At 40.0% G+C, this 18,201-nt stretch overlaps 1 long non-coding RNA gene across 1 annotated transcript in view; it reads right to left on the reverse strand.

Annotated features, from left to right (window-relative positions):
* LOC149749310 (uncharacterized) overlaps positions 1 to 18,201 on the reverse strand; it is a 265,921-nt gene that overhangs the window by 133,651 nt on the left and 114,069 nt on the right. The window contains exon 2 of the long non-coding RNA XR_016392989.1: positions 16,881 to 17,093. This is a non-coding gene — a long non-coding RNA (uncharacterized LOC149749310). The remainder of the gene's footprint in view (positions 1 to 16,880; positions 17,094 to 18,201) is intronic.

Below are 18,201 nucleotides of genomic sequence, written 5' to 3' on the forward strand. Positions count from 1 at the left end.
TTTCATTGATTTGGGCCTTTGCTTATGCTACCCTCTCAGCCTGGATATTGCATCCCCATCCTTTCATATGCCTGATGTACTCTTACTTTGACCTAGTTCAAATGCTCTACCTCTCCTAGGAAGCCTTCCCTTGTGGTCCCACATCAGATGCTCCATTATCAGTGTTGTGCACTACTTCATACACACTGCTCCCTCAGAGCATATCACACTAACTCTTCATGTGCTTGTCTTCCCTGCTGTTTACTGAGTTCTTCAAAGTCAGGAGATGCTATTCAACTTTATACTACAAAGGCCTCAAGTGCCTTGTTGAATTAAATTGAATATAATTTACTATTAAATATTTCAGAATAGGTGGTGTTAACCAAAGCTAGAGTCATATGAAGTTCATCCAAGTTTATAAAAATGTGACTCATATTCACTTTTATCAAAAAATATTTTACTCATAGTTCTAAAAATATTATAAGGAGATAATTTTTTTTAAATTTGTAAATGGAATCATTTATTTTATTTTACAATGATTAGTTTAGTCATCCCAGCAGTATAGCTGGAGTTAGGAGATTCAAACTAGCTTAATAAATATAGTTGGTTTCAGTGAAAAACTAAAGGATAAAATTGCACTCTCTTATCAAGGTGAAATAATACTATGCACCTAAATAGCACAGAGGAAGCAAAAGGTTAACTGGAATTTAAACCAAACCCCATTTTAGTAGACTAAGCCTTTAATCAAAAGGTGGAATTCAGCATTAAACACTATCATAAATAAATGTCACTATCTGAGATCCCGGCTTATAAAAGAATGATAAATCAAGGCTCCTTTATTAGAATACAAACGATTTTGCAGCATATCAGGATACAACTAGCTAAGGCATAGAAAGAATTTGGTAAGGCATAGTTTACAGCATAATTCAAAATATAATTGCTTTTGCAGAGTAAAAGCATAAGCCAGATGCAATTTTTCCAGAGGGGTTAATTAACAACACAATGTTGGCCCAATCCAGTTCAAGCATGTGGACATCCCAGGAAGTTACCTCAGATTTTAAAACTTGCTTGAAACTGAATTCAAGTGCAACACCCTGATACAATCAAATGGCCACTGAATGACAATAAATATAGATCTTCAGAGGTTTAATTTTTAAGTGTGAGATTTTATTTGAAATCAAATTTATATTTTATCATTTATTGTTGCATTAACAGGAGAGTTAGTGCATAATAACGTCAATAATTCTTTGAAAGTCAGTAAGAAGAATTGCAGGCTGTCAACAGCTTGAAGAGCTTATGTCAGTCATAATGACAGAAGCAATTCACAGCCTTCCCTGCTGGACACTCACAGAATGTCCAAAACTGACATGCTAGTAAATTCTATTTTCTTTGAACTTATACTTTATCCCAGAAAATTGGTGTTTTATACCACTGGGATAACAAAAAGCTGCAACTCTTCTACAATGCTTTCTCACTTCGAGGCATGTGACACAGATGGCGTCTCCATCCTGAGAAAGGCTTGAGAAAGAAATGAGGGGATGTTAACCTCGTTTTCAAGTAGACAGAAACAAAAAGGTAACATTTTTTTCTCTCTCTCAGAAAAGATCAGCCTCCCAGTTAGGTACTTCACTGACACTGTATTTCTCACAAATGTAAAATTCTATATATTCTTTTAGTCCATCTGAAAAGCTAAAACTTCTCACCAAACTGCAAATCATTAGCAGAAAGTGACATTTATGAAGTCCTAGATTTGCATAACCGTGTGCTGAAAATTGATAATAAGCTATAAGGACAGTTCTCTCTAGAATTACATTCACATATTAATGTTTTTAATCATAGAAGGGATCATATAGAGATAACTGCAATTATCTGAACAGTTGCTGCAATCACCAGCAAAAGCGGTAGCCCTGAATACACACGGTGTGACCAAAACACCCACAACTCAGTACCAGTAGTTATATGCAAAAGAGTAAGAAGACACAGCCTGCCACCCGTTGCCTGTTGTTTATAAAAGAATGCTTTAACAATAAAAGACTGAATTGAAGAAGGTCAGAATACGTCAGATTAAAACTTAGAAGAACTTGGGTTCTTATAACCTCAAGCCAGCTCTGTATATGCTGCAACCTTCTCCTCTTTCCTCTGGCTTCAACATAGTACTAACATTGCTTCCTACTGACGATTTACACTCCAAGTCATGGTGACCACTGTATTATCGGTGCCTGTTGTATAATTTGAGGCTATCACATTAGGAATTCCAAAGAAATGGCTGCTGATTCCAGAATTCTGCAGACACAACATAGATAATTTCCTTCTCCCTATAGTGTAAATAGACAAGCTAGAGTCCAGATGTCCTGTCAAGGAACTTATTATTGTCAAAAAATGCAAGAGTTCCAGTCAATAATACCTTTGACACTTCAGAAGAGCAGCTCAGTAGTAGTCCTGCCCAGAATGGTCAGTTCCACAATGCCAACAGAAAAATTGATAGAGGCAAAGAGTTTGTAGGTTAATACGCTAGGCTGATGTTACACTTGCCACCTAAAGTGACAGGCTACTGACATTCTCTCCATAGCTGCTTTGAGTCAGTAAATGAAGCAGTATGAAAAAAAATGGGAGAGACTCTTCTCATCCTATTAGAGCTTATTAATTCTTAGCAGATACTCTGACTTCCCACTTCTATCTCTGCAGAGAAATTCCTAAACTCTGAGCAATGTTATTATTCCTTGACTATGATCTTCACTTGGACAGCAAACAATCTTAGATAGTATTTTTGAGCTCCCCCCAAATGAAGGTGATTTAAGTTGCTATTAAATATATTATGGTAGTAAGGTATGAGCATATACTTAGATATACTTCCAACTGTTTTATTTTGCCACAGGGAGATGCTGAAAATTATAATTATCCATGAAAACTTCATAGCAATGGAAAGTTTTCCTGAAAATAAGCAAGTATCCATCTACCTGACAACACTACACTTAAATTATCCCAAACTACCCCTTTTTTTTTTTACCAAATTGAGGAATAAAAGATTTGAATCTAGTTATCCCAACAGTAAGCATGTGTCTTTGTCTTCTTAAAAGTCTTATGAACATTTTATTGTAACACAGGTTGAAACTCATTTCTATGAATATTTCATAATGGAAAGTATGGCTCATGTAATTTTTTTTTCTACTTTGCAGCAATTGGTAAATTGAGTTCAAGATCTTCAGCTAGTTAGCAATTATTCTGCTGCTGTACTTCATGTAGACAACGGCATAGTAAGGTGGAAAGGGGCATTAGAAGCACAGATAACTAATAGGTCTACTTTGGGAAGTGTTTAAATCACTATTAACCTTCCAACTCATAATTTCTTAAAAATTGTCCCTCTGGAATATAATGGTACAAATGAAGCTCAAGAACACATTGGTCACTTAATAACCAGAACTGAATAAGTAATCGAGTTTAATTCAAAATTCAAACCAAAACACCTCTACAGAAGCCCTAAGAGCAAGGCATTCTGGGGAACACAAAGGAGGCTGTGTGCCTTAATAAGCTATCACAAATAACTGGAATACAAGGTCCCAAGCCATTTAACTGGAGTGCAGAGGAAGCATTTAAAAAGTGAGAGATCATACTTTTTGCAAGCACAAGAAAAGTGTTGTGGAGGATTTGACAATGGGAATAAAACCTGGCACAGGGCTTCCCTGGTGGCACAGTGGTTGAGAGTCTGCCTGCTGATGCAGGGGACACGGGTTCATGCCCTGGTCCGGGAAGATCCCACGTGCCGCGGAGCGGCTGGGCCCGGGAGCCATGGCCGCTGAGCCTGCACGTCCGGAGCCTGTGCTCCGGAACGGGAGAGGCCACAACAGTGAGAGGCCCGCGTACCAAAAAAAAAAAGAAAAAAAGAAATCAATTAAAATGCAAGCTGCCTGCAGGCCGACTTCTTCCCTAGGTGATGAGCACGGTGTATTCTCCTCAGAGCAAGCATATCTCTGTGATGATTAAGCAATTCTCAAAAGTTGTGGGTAACCCAGTATACCATCCATGACTGCCACAGAACACTAATTAGTTCTTCCAAGCAGAATCCTATACCAACTTTTATACACGCTACCCATCACTTCTCCTTCCCCAAAACATAATGGGGTGTTAATGACAACACTGGCATTTTAAGGGACAAAATAAAGGATTTTTTACTACAGAATTATGACCAATGACTGTATACAAATGACACCCAGAGGAAACAATGAAATACCTGTGTTCTCAGTCAGAATGTTCGCTGCTAATAAACAAACAACAAAAGGATCTCAGGGGCTTCCCTGGTGGTGCAGTGGTTGGGAGTCCGCCTGTCGATGCAGGGGACACGGGTTCATGCCCCGATCTGGGAAGATCCCGCGTGCCGCGGAACGGCCCGTGAGCCATGGCTGCTGAGCCTGCGCGTCCGGAGCCTGTGCTCCACAGCGGAAGAGGCCGTAGCGGTGAGAGGCCCGCGTACCGCAAAAAAAAAAAAAAAAAGGATCTCAGGAAACACAAGTGTTCTGATGTGAATGTAAATCATCATCGCTAGGTTACAAGCTCCTCAAATAATATTTATAGTACTTGACATTTTCAAAACACCTTTATATATATTCTCAACTTGATATCAAAGCAAACCTATAAAGTTATACTTTGCTATTGCCAATTTAGGCACAAGAAAATGGAAACTGAAAGAGGATATATGACTTGTTCAAACTCAAGGAACCAAGTAGAGGCAAAACTGGGTTCAAACTCAGAATTTCTGACTCCGGATAATCTACTTGTCCCATTCACCCATTCTGTTGTCTCTGTACAACAACTCTATAAAACATTAGAAACTGTAAACTAATTTCAGGCACGGTACAAGTTCAGTAGTCTTTAGAATGAATGGTTCAGTACTCCCAGAATTCTGGATTGAGAATTTTGAGCGGGTCCATTCAGCATGAGAATGTCAGTGATAAAGCCTTCTCTTTGAGTTCAATTCCTGTGCATGGAAATCTAAGAATATCAATTTTATCTGGCCCATAACACTTAGGGCCTATACTGAAAATCAAAAGGGTTCTGCTCCTCTAGGCCTGGTTCAAGTGCTGAACTTGTAACAAAGCAGAATCCTGGGCCTCATCCCGAGCCTATTAAATTAGAATCCACATTTTCGAAAGGTCCCAGGTGGTCCATATGCACATTAAAGTTTGAGAAGCATAGCTCTGGTGTAAATCTCACTGGAATTTATATTCCAGTAGATTCAGGGTCCTGCCACTGTCAGAAGCTTGGGACTGTGGGCCAAAACTCTCCTAAAACTATGGGCCAAAACTAAAACTATGGGCCAAAACTATGGTGATTAGATGTAACTCTAGATTCAGCTTCTCACTTTATACTCACATGTGTGTCAGCATGTTTCCCTCTCAAAGGAATAAGGAGAACACAGTGGTCAGCCAGAGCAAATAAAAGAAAAGCAGAGCTGAAGCTAGGTGACTTCACATTTTCTGCAACAGAAGATTGAAGAGAGAGCATAAGAGAATTGGCAGAGTGTTTTAACATATTAGAAGTATCTTTGTTCAGAAATAATGGTTTCTTGATTAATGAATTCCCTTATTACCAAAGGACTGAAGTACTACCTGTTGGTCCCAGTCTTATACAGTCCTAAAGAGTAGCATGAGCTAGTCTGTAAGCATCAACAAAACATATTCCATGAGTCATCTGGAAGCTTCAATATATACTTTACATCTAATTATGATATACTTTCTAGATGATGCATATTATTCTGAAATGGTAATCTGCCTAAGGAAAACAAATAAGTCAGGAGCCTGCATCAGGTTTCAAAAGTTTCTATCATATACAACTAGAAGGCGACAGTAATTTTGGAGATTTGCTCTCAGAATCATAAGAGCCTAGAGTTAGGAGCAAAGCAGACATCTCACATTACAATGAAGTTGCGAATAACCAGGTGGAGCATCAAGTCCGGGTCCAGCACACCTTTAGGAACTGATCAAATCTGGTGTCAAATGAACACCAACTAACTGGAAGATCCAAAAGGAGGGGTGTTGCAGTTAACTTCCCACAACTATGATAACTAGACCCTGATTGGTGTCCCACCTGGCAGCTTAACCCATTTTCTTGGCAACCAGTGAAATCCATTCTAACTAAAACTGCTCATCATGTAAACAACATGGCCCAAATCAAACAAAATCCTGCTTAAATTGTAAAATAAAAGTTCTTTAAAGAAAAAGCAGATATGGGAATTCCCTAGTGGTCCAGTGGTTAGGACTTGGCACTCTCACTGCCAGGGGCCCCCGGTTCGGTCCCTAGTCAGGGAACTAAGATCCCACAAACCGCATGGCCAAAAACAAAACAAATGAAAAAGCAGATGTGAAAGGAAAACGAAGTCCCAGGAGGAAGCCCTGATTGATATTACATAATTAATAAACGCTTGTTTAAAGATCGTGAATGAAGGAAAATCAATTAAACAACAATGGAGGCAGTGGCCATCACTACTCGCACGCCAGGTTTCTATCTAGAGTCCTCTTTTCTGCTTTCGTGTGTAGGGTATTTTGCTTTCACAGCAGCAATGAGGCTCACCAAAGTCAATGACGGGGAAAAATTGTTATCTTCCAAGCATCACGCTCAAATGGGTAGCATACACAGAATGTATGATACACATTGTTTTAATTGCAGCCAGTTTTAGTGCACTGAAGTGGAATCTGTAATGCAGAAAATTCAGAAGTAAATTCATAACTGTCACAAAACTTCCTATAGTCAAGCATGTGCCTTGAAAGAGGCAAAGTTTTGTCTGTAATTGAAGGAAGGAATGCAAGCCAGGGCACATAAAGGGACACTTATGCAGTAGGAAGAGGAGTGTAGATGGCACTAGAGTCTTTTGGGGTCATATCAACACACAATTATCCAGGTCACCAGCTATAATATCACCTAGATAATATGAGATCCACAGATATGGATACCTATACCCATATCCATATTTATGGATCTCATATTTTCTAAACACTATGTAAAGCTTTCAAGAGCTATCACAAAATTCAGGATTGGAAAACTATTAACATCAAGAAATATTTACTGAGAACCTGCTAAGTAGAAGGCACTCAGGAATATCAGTGGTAGAAGTAAGATATCTGCATTAGCTATAAAAGCAACCAAAGTCATGAGTACTTCTTTATGTTCCATTTAAATCACCTTTGAAATTACACTCTGTTGGAGAAAATGATATCCTCACTACCACTTATGCATTTTCACATGAACCTAACTGTATCAGTCACAGGATAGTCTTCGTTAAATAAAGAATAATTAGTTCCTTTTCTAAAATGGATGCAATAATTCAAAAGAATAGTAGCCATCATCTCTTGGGGAAAAAGTGAATTAGCAAAAGTCTGTTCGAACTTTCAACATGTGATATTAGTAATGGAATTAAGAGGTAACCTCTTTGGGAAGAGGTTAGAGTTGAAATGGGAGACAAATTTACCAGAAAGAAGAAATCAGAGCACTGGGTGTTTCTGTATTCCAAAGCAGAATAATTATGAAGGCAATATATTATGATAAAATATCTGTAGCTCCCGTGCAAGTACATAAAGAATTACCAAATTAGAGCAGGTTTATGATTCATCCAGGATAGTGTTAGGTCTCTAAATGTGGTGGCTAGTAAATGCTTACTTGTTGAGCTGAAAAAGAAACCAAACGCCTATCCCTAAGGCTGTACATTGCATATTTATAGTAAAGTTATTCCCCAGTGCAAGGTCTTGTGTCAAAACAAACATTTTTGTATAGAAAACTGTTTAAAAATCTGTTAGTAATAAATCTAAGGTCTAGAAAAGACACAAACCAATAGCCATAAAATTTTAAAAATTTTCTTCATGTTATAGGTGTATTGTAAAGGCATGGAAAAGGAAAGAAGGAAAGAGATGTGGGGAAAGAGAGGCAGAACGGAGGGGAGGAAAAAAGTCATTCATGTGCACTCTAGTGCCCCCTGAATTTCTAAATTAAATTCAAAATAAAGGTTTCCAAAATAAAGAAATGCCAGCCAAAATGATTGTTAACAAAAGCGAAATCATCTCTGTTACAAAGTCAGCTTATTATTTTTTTCTAAGTTCAATTCTACAGCCTATAAGTGTGACCACAGAGGACATAAACTTGAAATGAAAATAATGCGTTTATTAGATGTATAAAGGTGAAGCACATTACAGCAAAAGAAGATGACATTGCTGAGAGAAGTAACTGAAATGATAAGGAAAAATGAACAGGGGAGGAGAAGAAAAGAACTGGAAGAAATGGAGCAGGAGAACATTATTTCGTGTACATTAAAATTAAATGTAAAAGGATGACAGTAGTTCTGATCTTGTCAGGCTGAGATATTTTGGTGGCAGACAGTAATAGAATTATAAGCAATTTGCAAACCACAGGTCAGCAAGCATGCACATTTCTCCTCTTTTAAGATCGTTAATTCAAGTTTTTTTTTTTTTTCATTGAGAAAAACAAACTCCAAAATATCAGTTTCATGAATCCCTGCCAAAATCAGGAGCAGTTTGGTCCCTGCCAATGACAGACAGTTCCTGCAGGCGGCAGGCAAAATTTGGCAATGGCTGCGTTGCCTTTGATGGCACCTCCATTTGATAGCACCCTTCCTGGAGCTATCTTTCGTACAGAATGCAGATTGCCTCCTTCTCCAGGCTTTCTCTCTGATTGAGCAACTGCTCCCTGTCCCCTCCCCTGCCCTGGGTGCAGCCCTCTGGCCTGAGGTTGTCAACTCCACAGACAGGATCCCTCCCTCACCCAGCTCTCTTTCTGTAGGTCCACATGACAATGATCTGCTTCTACCTCCTCTAGCTAATACCTCGTCCTTGCTCTGTGCCAGGAATGTTGACATATATTAAAACATTAAAAAATACTTCATCCTCAAAACCACCTTATGTGGTTGTTACTATTATCAACCTCATTTTACAAGTGAAGGACTTGAGCACAGAATGAATAATGACTTAGGCAAGTCACACACCTGGGAAAGGATCTGCACTCAGGGAAGTCAGGCCCTAGAGAGTTCTCTCTCTTCACAATGACATTATATAGCACCTGTTTCTTCTCAAGTATTCATTCATCAAACCATCATTTATTTTAGCATTATTACATGCAAGTTACTGTGCTAGATGCTAGGGAGTATATCAATGAGTAAAAAAGATACAGCACTTTTTCTTGGGGAGCTAACAGTCAACTTGGGGTGATAGACAAAGGACAAGTGACCCGGTATAGTGTCACTACTGTGGAAGTGTTCTAAAGGGAAAAAACAAGGTTAGACAGAATAACAGTAATTTTCCAAATTTGCTAACGAATAGTCCTCATATTATAAAGCTGAAAACTATATATTAAGGGAGAATTAAGAATTAGTTAGGATGTAGGGGAAGGTGCATTCGTGGGAAGAACCGCACTTAATTCATTTTCTCCTTTTCAAAAACAGAAAGGGAAATAGCAACCAAATAACACAATATACAGAGTGTCTGTTTTTCAATGAAAAATGCCAAGTAAAGAGGTCTTTATATTGAAATCCACATAGCATTATCCTCCACTTTTGAAGATTTTTCCCCCTGCACAAAAGGGCAGACGGATTGCTCTGTTTCTGTCGCCCAAAGGCATGGGTAACAGTGACATCTAGTGGCACATAGTGATATAGGAGGGTGAGACAGAAATGCTCAGTGAGAGCTGAGACCAAAACCTGGGAACCATGGAGCTACGTTTAAAGTTTCCTGATTTATGTGGCAACAAAACTGTATTCCAATGGAATCAGTGAGTCCTGTCTCCAAGAAAATATTTTTCTGGGTCAACATTTGGAAAAGTCACTTAATATTCACTGCTGGGGAATGAGAAGCCGGTAGTCAAATCATACCACCTCAGTCTTGGAATTGGAAAGGTGGCAGCAGTATTACTGGGATTTTTTTTTTTTTTTAAGCATTATCAATATGGCTACAAGAGGTTTTGCTTCTCAGATTGGAGAAAGGTAGCTGAATACACTTCTGAATGCCAACCCTAAAAATTATCCAAAGATATTAAATTTCACTTTTCTTTCTTTTATTGCTGTACTGATTATTTTCTCCTGTCAACAGAAGAGGCCACCTCAGGCTACTCTCTAGCAGCTGAAACTCTGGCACTCAGTCCTTTGGATTACACCTATGAGCTACACCGCTCTGCCCCTCTCTGCCTTGCGTGCCAGCCACAGTAGCCTTTTGTCTGGTTGCCAGGTCAATAATCTCTCTTGGCATCTGCCTTTTTCACCCCTTCCCTCCTCCTCCCCCTCCATCAAGAAATCTAATTCCAAGTTGGCAGGCAGAAGGTCAGAAATCTTTGAAAGCTGCCATTTCCACTGCCCACACTCAGGTCTCGCCTCTGCACATACTGCCAGGTGCCAACTTACTTTTCTCCCTCCTCCATAACCTCCTGTATCTCTGCAGTGCCCAGGTTGTCACCTGAATCTTGCCCTCACATCTGCTTCCCTCCCCTTCTTCAGCAGCAGGTCTGTCTTTTAATAGTAACATCCTGCCATGTCTGTCCCAAAGGCTCAGCACATTTTGTCATCCGTCCTGGGATCAGCAGCCTCTTCAGAGTTATCGACTTTGGGACTTGCCTCTGTCAGAGGTGTCCGGAGGCCTCAAGCTGGCCCACAGCATCTGGGGAAAGGAGAGCTGACAGTCCCCTGAAACCCACACAATCACATCTCTGAAAAGTGGGCCAAGCTAAAGCAAATGATTGCAGGCTACTGTGACAGAAAAGACAAAGGACAAAGTCACACCGAACCCCAATAGATGACGGTTTTATTTCTTTATACACTTTGAAAAGACATATTCAGGGTTACTTTATTTATTTATTTTTTTAACATCTTTATTCGGGTATAACTGCTTTACAATGTTGTGTTAGTTTCTGTTGTACGACAAAGCTATATGTATACATATATCCCCATATCCCCTCCCTCTTGCGTCTCCCTCCCACCCTCCCTATCCCACCCCTCTAGGTGGTCACAAAGCACCCAGCTGATCTCCCTGTGCTATGCAGCTGCTTCCCACAAGCTATCTATTTTACATTTGGTAGTATATATAAGTCCATGCCACTCTCTCACGTCGTCCCAGCTTACCCTTCCCCCTCCCCATGTCCTCAAGTCCATTCCTGTCTTTATTCCTGTCCTGCCCCTAGGTTCTTCAGAACCACTTTTTTTTTTTTTTTTTTTTAGTCAGGGCTACTTTAGAACAGTCTTTTAGCAAAAAAAAAAAAAAAAAAAAAAATTTAAATATCTGGCATGATTTTTGCCAGCTATGAAATGAAAGAATTTTTTTAAACACATGCACTGGGAATTTTATACCTTTTTTGTTTTAGAAAGGGGATCATGTCAATGTTCAATTATGAAACTGCAAATTGTATAGAAATTATATTCTGAAAATACAGAACTTTCATCTCACTTGTTTTTAAACACTTACAGCCACTGCGCTATCACTATCAATTCTCCCCCAAAAGAGCAAAGTCAGAGCTACCTAAAAAGGGATCAAAAGAAAATGAGAGCAGAGAATTCCCTGGTGGTCCAGGGGTTAGGACTTGGAGCTTTGCTGAGGCCCAGGTTCAAGTCGGGGAACTAAGATCCTGCAAGCCACACAGCGTGGCCAAAAAAAAAAGAGAGAGTGAGAGAGAGAGGGAGATCAAAAGGCAATTATTATCTACGATAGAAATATCCATTGAGCAGAAGCTGAAAAAATGACTCCAAAATCTGTGAAACTAGGAAAATGTTTACTTGTAGCAATTCAGAAAAGATGGGTAAATCACTAACTAGTAAGAAAAAGTGAAGTTACAAAAAAGTCTTTGTAGTATACTTTAGAGATATTATTACTTTTGTGTTGCTCTGTTATACATGTAACATAGTGTTCAGACTTGACAAAATTATTTAAACTGGGGTATATTGTATTAAGGTGTTTTTTTTTTCTTCCAATAGCAAAGCAGGAACCAGAATCTAACATTTTGATTACCAATCCAGTGCTATGTATACATTTATGTAGAATTTTTAAATATTAAAAGAATGTGTTATAGTAAATAGATGATTTTATGAACTGAATTGTGTCCCCCCAAATTCATATGTTGAAGCCGTTAAGTCCAGTGTAATGGTATTTGGAGGTGGGACCTTTGGAGATGAGGTCATGAGGGTGGGGGCCCCATGATAGGATTAGTGTCCTTATAAGAAAAAGAGAGAGACCAGAGCTCTCTCTCTCTCTCCACCACATGAGCACAGCGAGAAGATGGCCCTGGGACTAAGGCAAACCAGGAAGAAGATCCTCACCAAGAGCCAAATCTTCGGGCACCTTGATACTGGTCTTCCCAGCAGCCAGAACTGTGAAAAATTTTAAACCATCCAGTCTATTGTATTTTGTTACGGCGGCCCAACCTGACTAAGACAGATGACATCTGCTTCACACACTTTTCCATTTCTAAAATAAATATAACCATAATCATGGAATCCTGACTATGCACCACTAAATCAACTAAATCACCTGATCTACCAAAATTGGCAAATGATTGGGAGAAAGGAAAACTCAGCCCTTTAAAAGGAAGCAGGTAAAGAGTAGAGATGGCATCATATAACCCTCTTTCATGGAGTGTGTAAAACGAAGAAAAGAGAATATAGAAACAGAGTGAGATGAAGAACGAGGTCTGGAAAGACTGACAATGATTACAAGGTTTAGATTTCACATACTGAGGGCCCAGGGATTGTGTTTGGAACTTGCTTTGTCCTCACCATGTTTTATTTGTGTTGCTAAGAAGATATTCAGCTTAAGATGACAGGAAGCCAGTATGTCATCCAGGTACTAATGCTAGAGAGAAAGGCGTATGGAATGAACAGGCTTCTGCAAGCTAAAAGAACAATGGAAGGTTTCTCCGTCTTTACAATGTGAGTGATGGATCGATGGTGAGTGCTTGCCTAAGGCTGCAGCTCTCAAAGACATTTTTCATTATTCTTTTAAAAGTGGTGCATCAAAATAATTCTCTGACTCAAAAACAAAGAATTCACTGACACTGGTTAGTTTGGTTGAAAAAGAAACCACCATTCCAATATACCTGAGTTGAAATCCACTGTTTCCTGGTTATGTGACCTTAAACCAAGCAGTTAGCCTCACTGAACCTCAGTTTCAATCTTTAGTCTAGAGATAATACATGTCCGCAGTCTCTTACCTGATATCCTTGGGATCAGATTTCAGAATTTTTTATAATGTCCCAGACTCACAATGTTTGGGACAGCAATTAGTAAGCAAACATATTGATATTCATTCAGAAAAATGAAGTATCAGTAATCTACTAGATGAGAAAAATGCAATTTATTAACAGTTTTCTGACAGTTCAAGTTAGGTGTTGTCACCAGAATTACAAAAAGAACTTTCCAGTTTACAGCTTTCTGGATTTTGGAATTTGGGGAGGGCGACACATAAATATATTCATCCTAGAGTGATTGTGAGGAATAAATGTTGGATAAATGACATATGGTGGACAGACAAATAAATGACAAATAAATGACATATGGTGGACAGAAACCCATAAGATTATGTACGATGGATTACAAATGAGAACCCAAGGAATGCAAGTACAAGGGAGATCTTTCCTGAGCATAAACTCCCTCTCCTAAGATAACCAACATCCAGTTGCCAAGTGACCTGAGAGGCACACTGAGAAGGTACATAGATCCCCCTTCTTCCACTCAGTATTCCCTTCTTCAGACCTGTATTTCCAAGCCCTATGGGAGCCGGCCCTTCTGCAGTTTGGGGAAGGAAAGTGCATATCAACAGTGTTTTCTTTTTTAACACTCCACCTACCTTCTAACTCACTTCTCCCTCTGTGGGCCCCCAGTGAAGAGGAAACAGCTTCGTGCATTGCTTTACAGTTTTTAAAACATGTTGCCTCCACTGACTTCTTTAATCATTACACCAGCTGATCACAGGTCTGTCTTATTAACCTACTATTTGTAGTTAGTATCAGGATCTAGGTTCCAAACTTTCTGTATACCCTTCAGATGGAAGACATCATCCCAGGATCCCTCCTAGGGTCCCGAAGACCCCTCTCTTCTCAGTTCAAAGCCCATGTCTGCTTTTCCAAGCACTAGTTCTTATCTCTAATCTGAAGAATGCCTCCAGTCCTGCCCAGTGACTCATTCAAAAACATCCCACATGCATCCCCTCCTCAATCCCCCTAGGAATCCACCTTTCCTGCATTCTATTACCATGCGTTTTACAATAGAAAATTGCTTTACAGTCCTAGCAGCAACAGCAGCCATTCAGCTACCACAGTGAGCAGAGATCTGTTCTTTCATGGTTCCTATGCAGCTTAACAAAGGTCACAGACACAGATATTAAATCTATCATTTATATACCCCAAATCACTACACAGAGATGTAGCTTGATTTGAATCTAAATTCTAATTTTTAAAAGCCCTAGTGACACTTACTAAGATAGGGGCTTAGGAGAGTGAACAATTACCATGGAAAAGCAACCACCCACACGAATATCTTATGACTCAGACATTGTATTTCTTAAACATCTTCTTTAAAAGAATACAGTAAGTCAGGACAGGAGTCATCATTTCAAATATTCCAGTAACTAATAACAGGCCTGTTACAGTTGCTATCACTTTTGTTTAAATTCAGAGCTCAACAGTTATGCACATGCACATGTGTGTGTATGTTCCTGTGTATTTGCACATGAGCATGTAAGCTTGATGCCTACAACGTACTTAAAAGCGTTAAAATGCAGTCTATTCCTATGTTGCTGAAAGGAGTACTTTTCTAAGATAACAGAGTTCTCCAAGTATCTCCTACAAGAAAGATTACTTTTATTATTATTACTTTCAGCAATATAACCATATTCTTATTATTTCATAGGCCATAATTCTGATCTGATACCAAATTGCACCTATGAGCCCACTCACTGTCCCTGTACGTGCAGTGTGTGTAGATTCCGTCCTCACGTTATATAATGCAGTACTATATGGCTATTGGGTTTCAAAACACCACGTGGCGAACACTTGGAGAATTCAAAATTTTGTTACCATGGGGACAAGATGTTGGTCCTTCTCAGTGCAGTCAACACACTTCCTCGTTCAGAAAAACTATTTCCACAGGAAAATAAATGAGCTCAAAAACTGAAGCTTTTAGTTTTAAAAGAATGACTATTTTCTTAAAGTTCTGTATTTAATAGTGACAGCAGAACTGGGCAAGCAATGGAGAAATATTTAGGAAGCCTTGTTTTCAAACACTTATTTCTGACTTTTGTTTTCCTCGCTGGCTAGTACTAGGTGAAGGAACAGATTTCAAAGATCTCGTGCTGCACTTCTCAAGTGCCTGTCCGACGTGGTAGGTTACTAAGTGGCCATAAATCATTTCTCTTCCTTTTCTTATATCCGTTTTCATTTGACTTTGCAGCTCTTGCCACAAAAAAGTTGGAATCTATTCCCTCACTCCTTGACTACGGCCTGACATTGTGCTTTGTCTGGCCAGTAGAATGTGGCAGAGCTGAGAGTGTCAGTTCCATGCCTTGAGTTCAAGCGCCCTACATTCTTCCACTCTTTCTTGGGATCCTGCCTACTTCTGTGTGAACACACCTGGGCTGTACTGCAGGCAGATGAGAGACGCTGGCTTAGCCATCTCCACTGTCACCCAGTCTACAGCCAGCCAACCCTCAGAAGCAGAGCTGCCTAGCTGAAAGACAACTGCTTGCAGACACCTAACTTAGTCCAGTGAGACCAAAAGAACAAACGAACCCACAGAATCACGAACAAAATAAACAAGTGTCCTAAGCCAGTATGTTCTGGAGTGGTTTATTATGTAACAAAAGGAAACCATATACCATATGCTTCTTTGTTAGTTCTGTCAATTTTGAAGGACATATTTATAAACATGCAGCTGGGTTCTTAAAACCAAAGGTTAGTCTGGAGTGACATGAATGCCTATTAAAAACCCCAAGCATAAACAAATACATTGCCCTCACTCTGACAATATGGACAGCAAATAGTTTCCTTTCATATATGAATTCAGATGATTTTTATGCCTGATTCTGCAGAGTCTGAAAAGAAAATTTAACCCACATGAACAATCCCTCCCTCTCAATTGCATATTTACTGAATGAAATCACCTTTGCTCTCCCAAGAATAAGATGAGTATACTGCTATAGATTCTATGGAGAACACACACACGCACACACACACACACACACACAATGAAAGAGAAAATCCCATTAATGTGTCTACTGCATGCAAAGGAGTTCATCATCCTTATTCTATTTATCAGTGGTAGGTGAAATCTCACATAGTGGATAGTAAACAGTTAAATTTAAAATATCTTGGATTTTTAAATGTTTATCTCTAAAACAGCTTTTCCTTAAAAAAAAAAAGTTATATGTTGTTCTTCAAAGCTTCTTTTTCCAACTCTGTTTATGCCACCTTCCACTCTCTTTTCCTGGCCATGGGGACCCTAGAGCCATGTATTGACCTCACAAGCTGAAGGAACCAGAATTCCTGTGTCACTCTCATAGAGGACAGCTGCTCTAAAGAGTCATCCAGCACCTGCTTAATGCTGTATAAGCAAGAAATAAATCACTGTTCTGTACATTAAGATTTCAGGGCTTGTAACCACAAACCAGCAAAGCCTACTGTAATAAAGTATTAGGGCATATAGACATGCTGATAGGAATGATCCTGCAGAAAGGAGGGAAGGGCATTGATGCAGGAGAGAAAGGGGACAATTGCAGGAAACCATTTTCACAGATAAGACTACAGAGTATGTGAAGCTGGTATACTTGCTGAGGGAGGATCGGGGGTACTGTTTTGGTTACCACTATTCTGGCCCTAAATCACGAGGCAGATCATTGGCTGAGACTGTAAAGGGGAGTGCAAGTATGAGGACTAACCTGATGCTGTAAAACAGTCTTCTCGGGGCTTCCCTGGTGGCGCAGTGGTTGAGAGTCCGCCTGCCGATGCAGGGGACGCGGGTTCGTGCCCCGGTCCAGGAAGATCCCACATGCCGCGGAGCGGCTGGGCCCGTGAGCCATGGCCGCTGAGCCTGCGCATCCGGAGCCTGTGCTCCGCAACAGGAGAGGACACAACAGTGAGAGGCCCGCGTACTACAAAACAAACAAACAAACAAAAAATAAAAAAACAGTCTTCTCGGGAAGAAGAGAGTAAATGTTGAATGTGAGATGCTCCCACAGGTACTGAATGAGTGTTGTTTTCCTTTAGCCGTGCTCAGCTGTTTGGCCACGGGCTTTATCCAAGTGGAGAGCGGGATCTAATCAGAGTGGAAGTTTTGCCAAGCAGGACTTATAAAATATAACAAAAAGATGAGGCACCATAAAAACAAAGGTGTAGAGCGGCCATGATTATGATGTGGGACCATGAAATCTGATCTGAGGAAAGATGTGAGAGCATGGTGCTATCAGCGAGCTATGTTAGTCAACATGGGCTACCATAACTAAATACCACAGACTGGGTAACTAAAACAAGAGAAATTTATTTTCTCACAATTCTGGAGGCTGAAAGTCCAAGATCAAGGTTTCTACGAAGTCTCCTCTCTTTAACTTATAGATCGCCATCCTCTCTCCCTGTATCTTCTCAGGGTCTTCCCTCTGTGTGTCTGTGTCCAAATTTCCTCTTCTTATAAGAACACCGGTCTATTGAATTAGTCCCACCTTAATGACCTCATTTACACTTAAACACCTCTGTAATCACCTTTGTAGACCTATCTCCAAATACTGTCAGATTCTGAGTATTGGGGATTGGGACTTCAGAGTCAGCACTTTAGAGGAACACAATTCAGCCCATAACAAGGGGATTGAAATGGAAAGACAAAGCGACGTCCAGGAAGTAAGATGCTCAAAATTGAGGTTTTGGAAGCAAAGGCCTAGAGTGTGATCAAGAAAACAGATGTCAGGGCTTCCCTGGTGGCGCAGTGGTTGACAGTCCGCCTGCTGATGCGGGGGACACGGGTTCGTGCCCCGGTCCGGGAAGATCCCACATGCCGCGGAGTGGCTGGGCCCATGAGCCATGGCCGCTGAGCCTGCGCGTCCAGAGCCTGTGCTCCGCAATGGGAGAGGCCACAACAGTGAGAGAACCGCATACCACAAAAAAAAAAAAAGAGAAGAAAAGAAAATAGATGTCAGAGGTGAGGAAAAGACAAAACAGTTGGGGATGAAGCAGTCAAGAATAAGGCACAGAATGAATTATCCTTGTGGA

Source organism: Delphinapterus leucas, chromosome 4 (assembly GCF_059928025.1).
Source record: "Delphinapterus leucas isolate spDelLeu-1000000601 "Yukka" chromosome 4, BTC_Dleu_Yukka2, whole genome shotgun sequence".
NCBI lineage: Eukaryota > Metazoa > Chordata > Mammalia > Artiodactyla > Monodontidae > Delphinapterus > Delphinapterus leucas.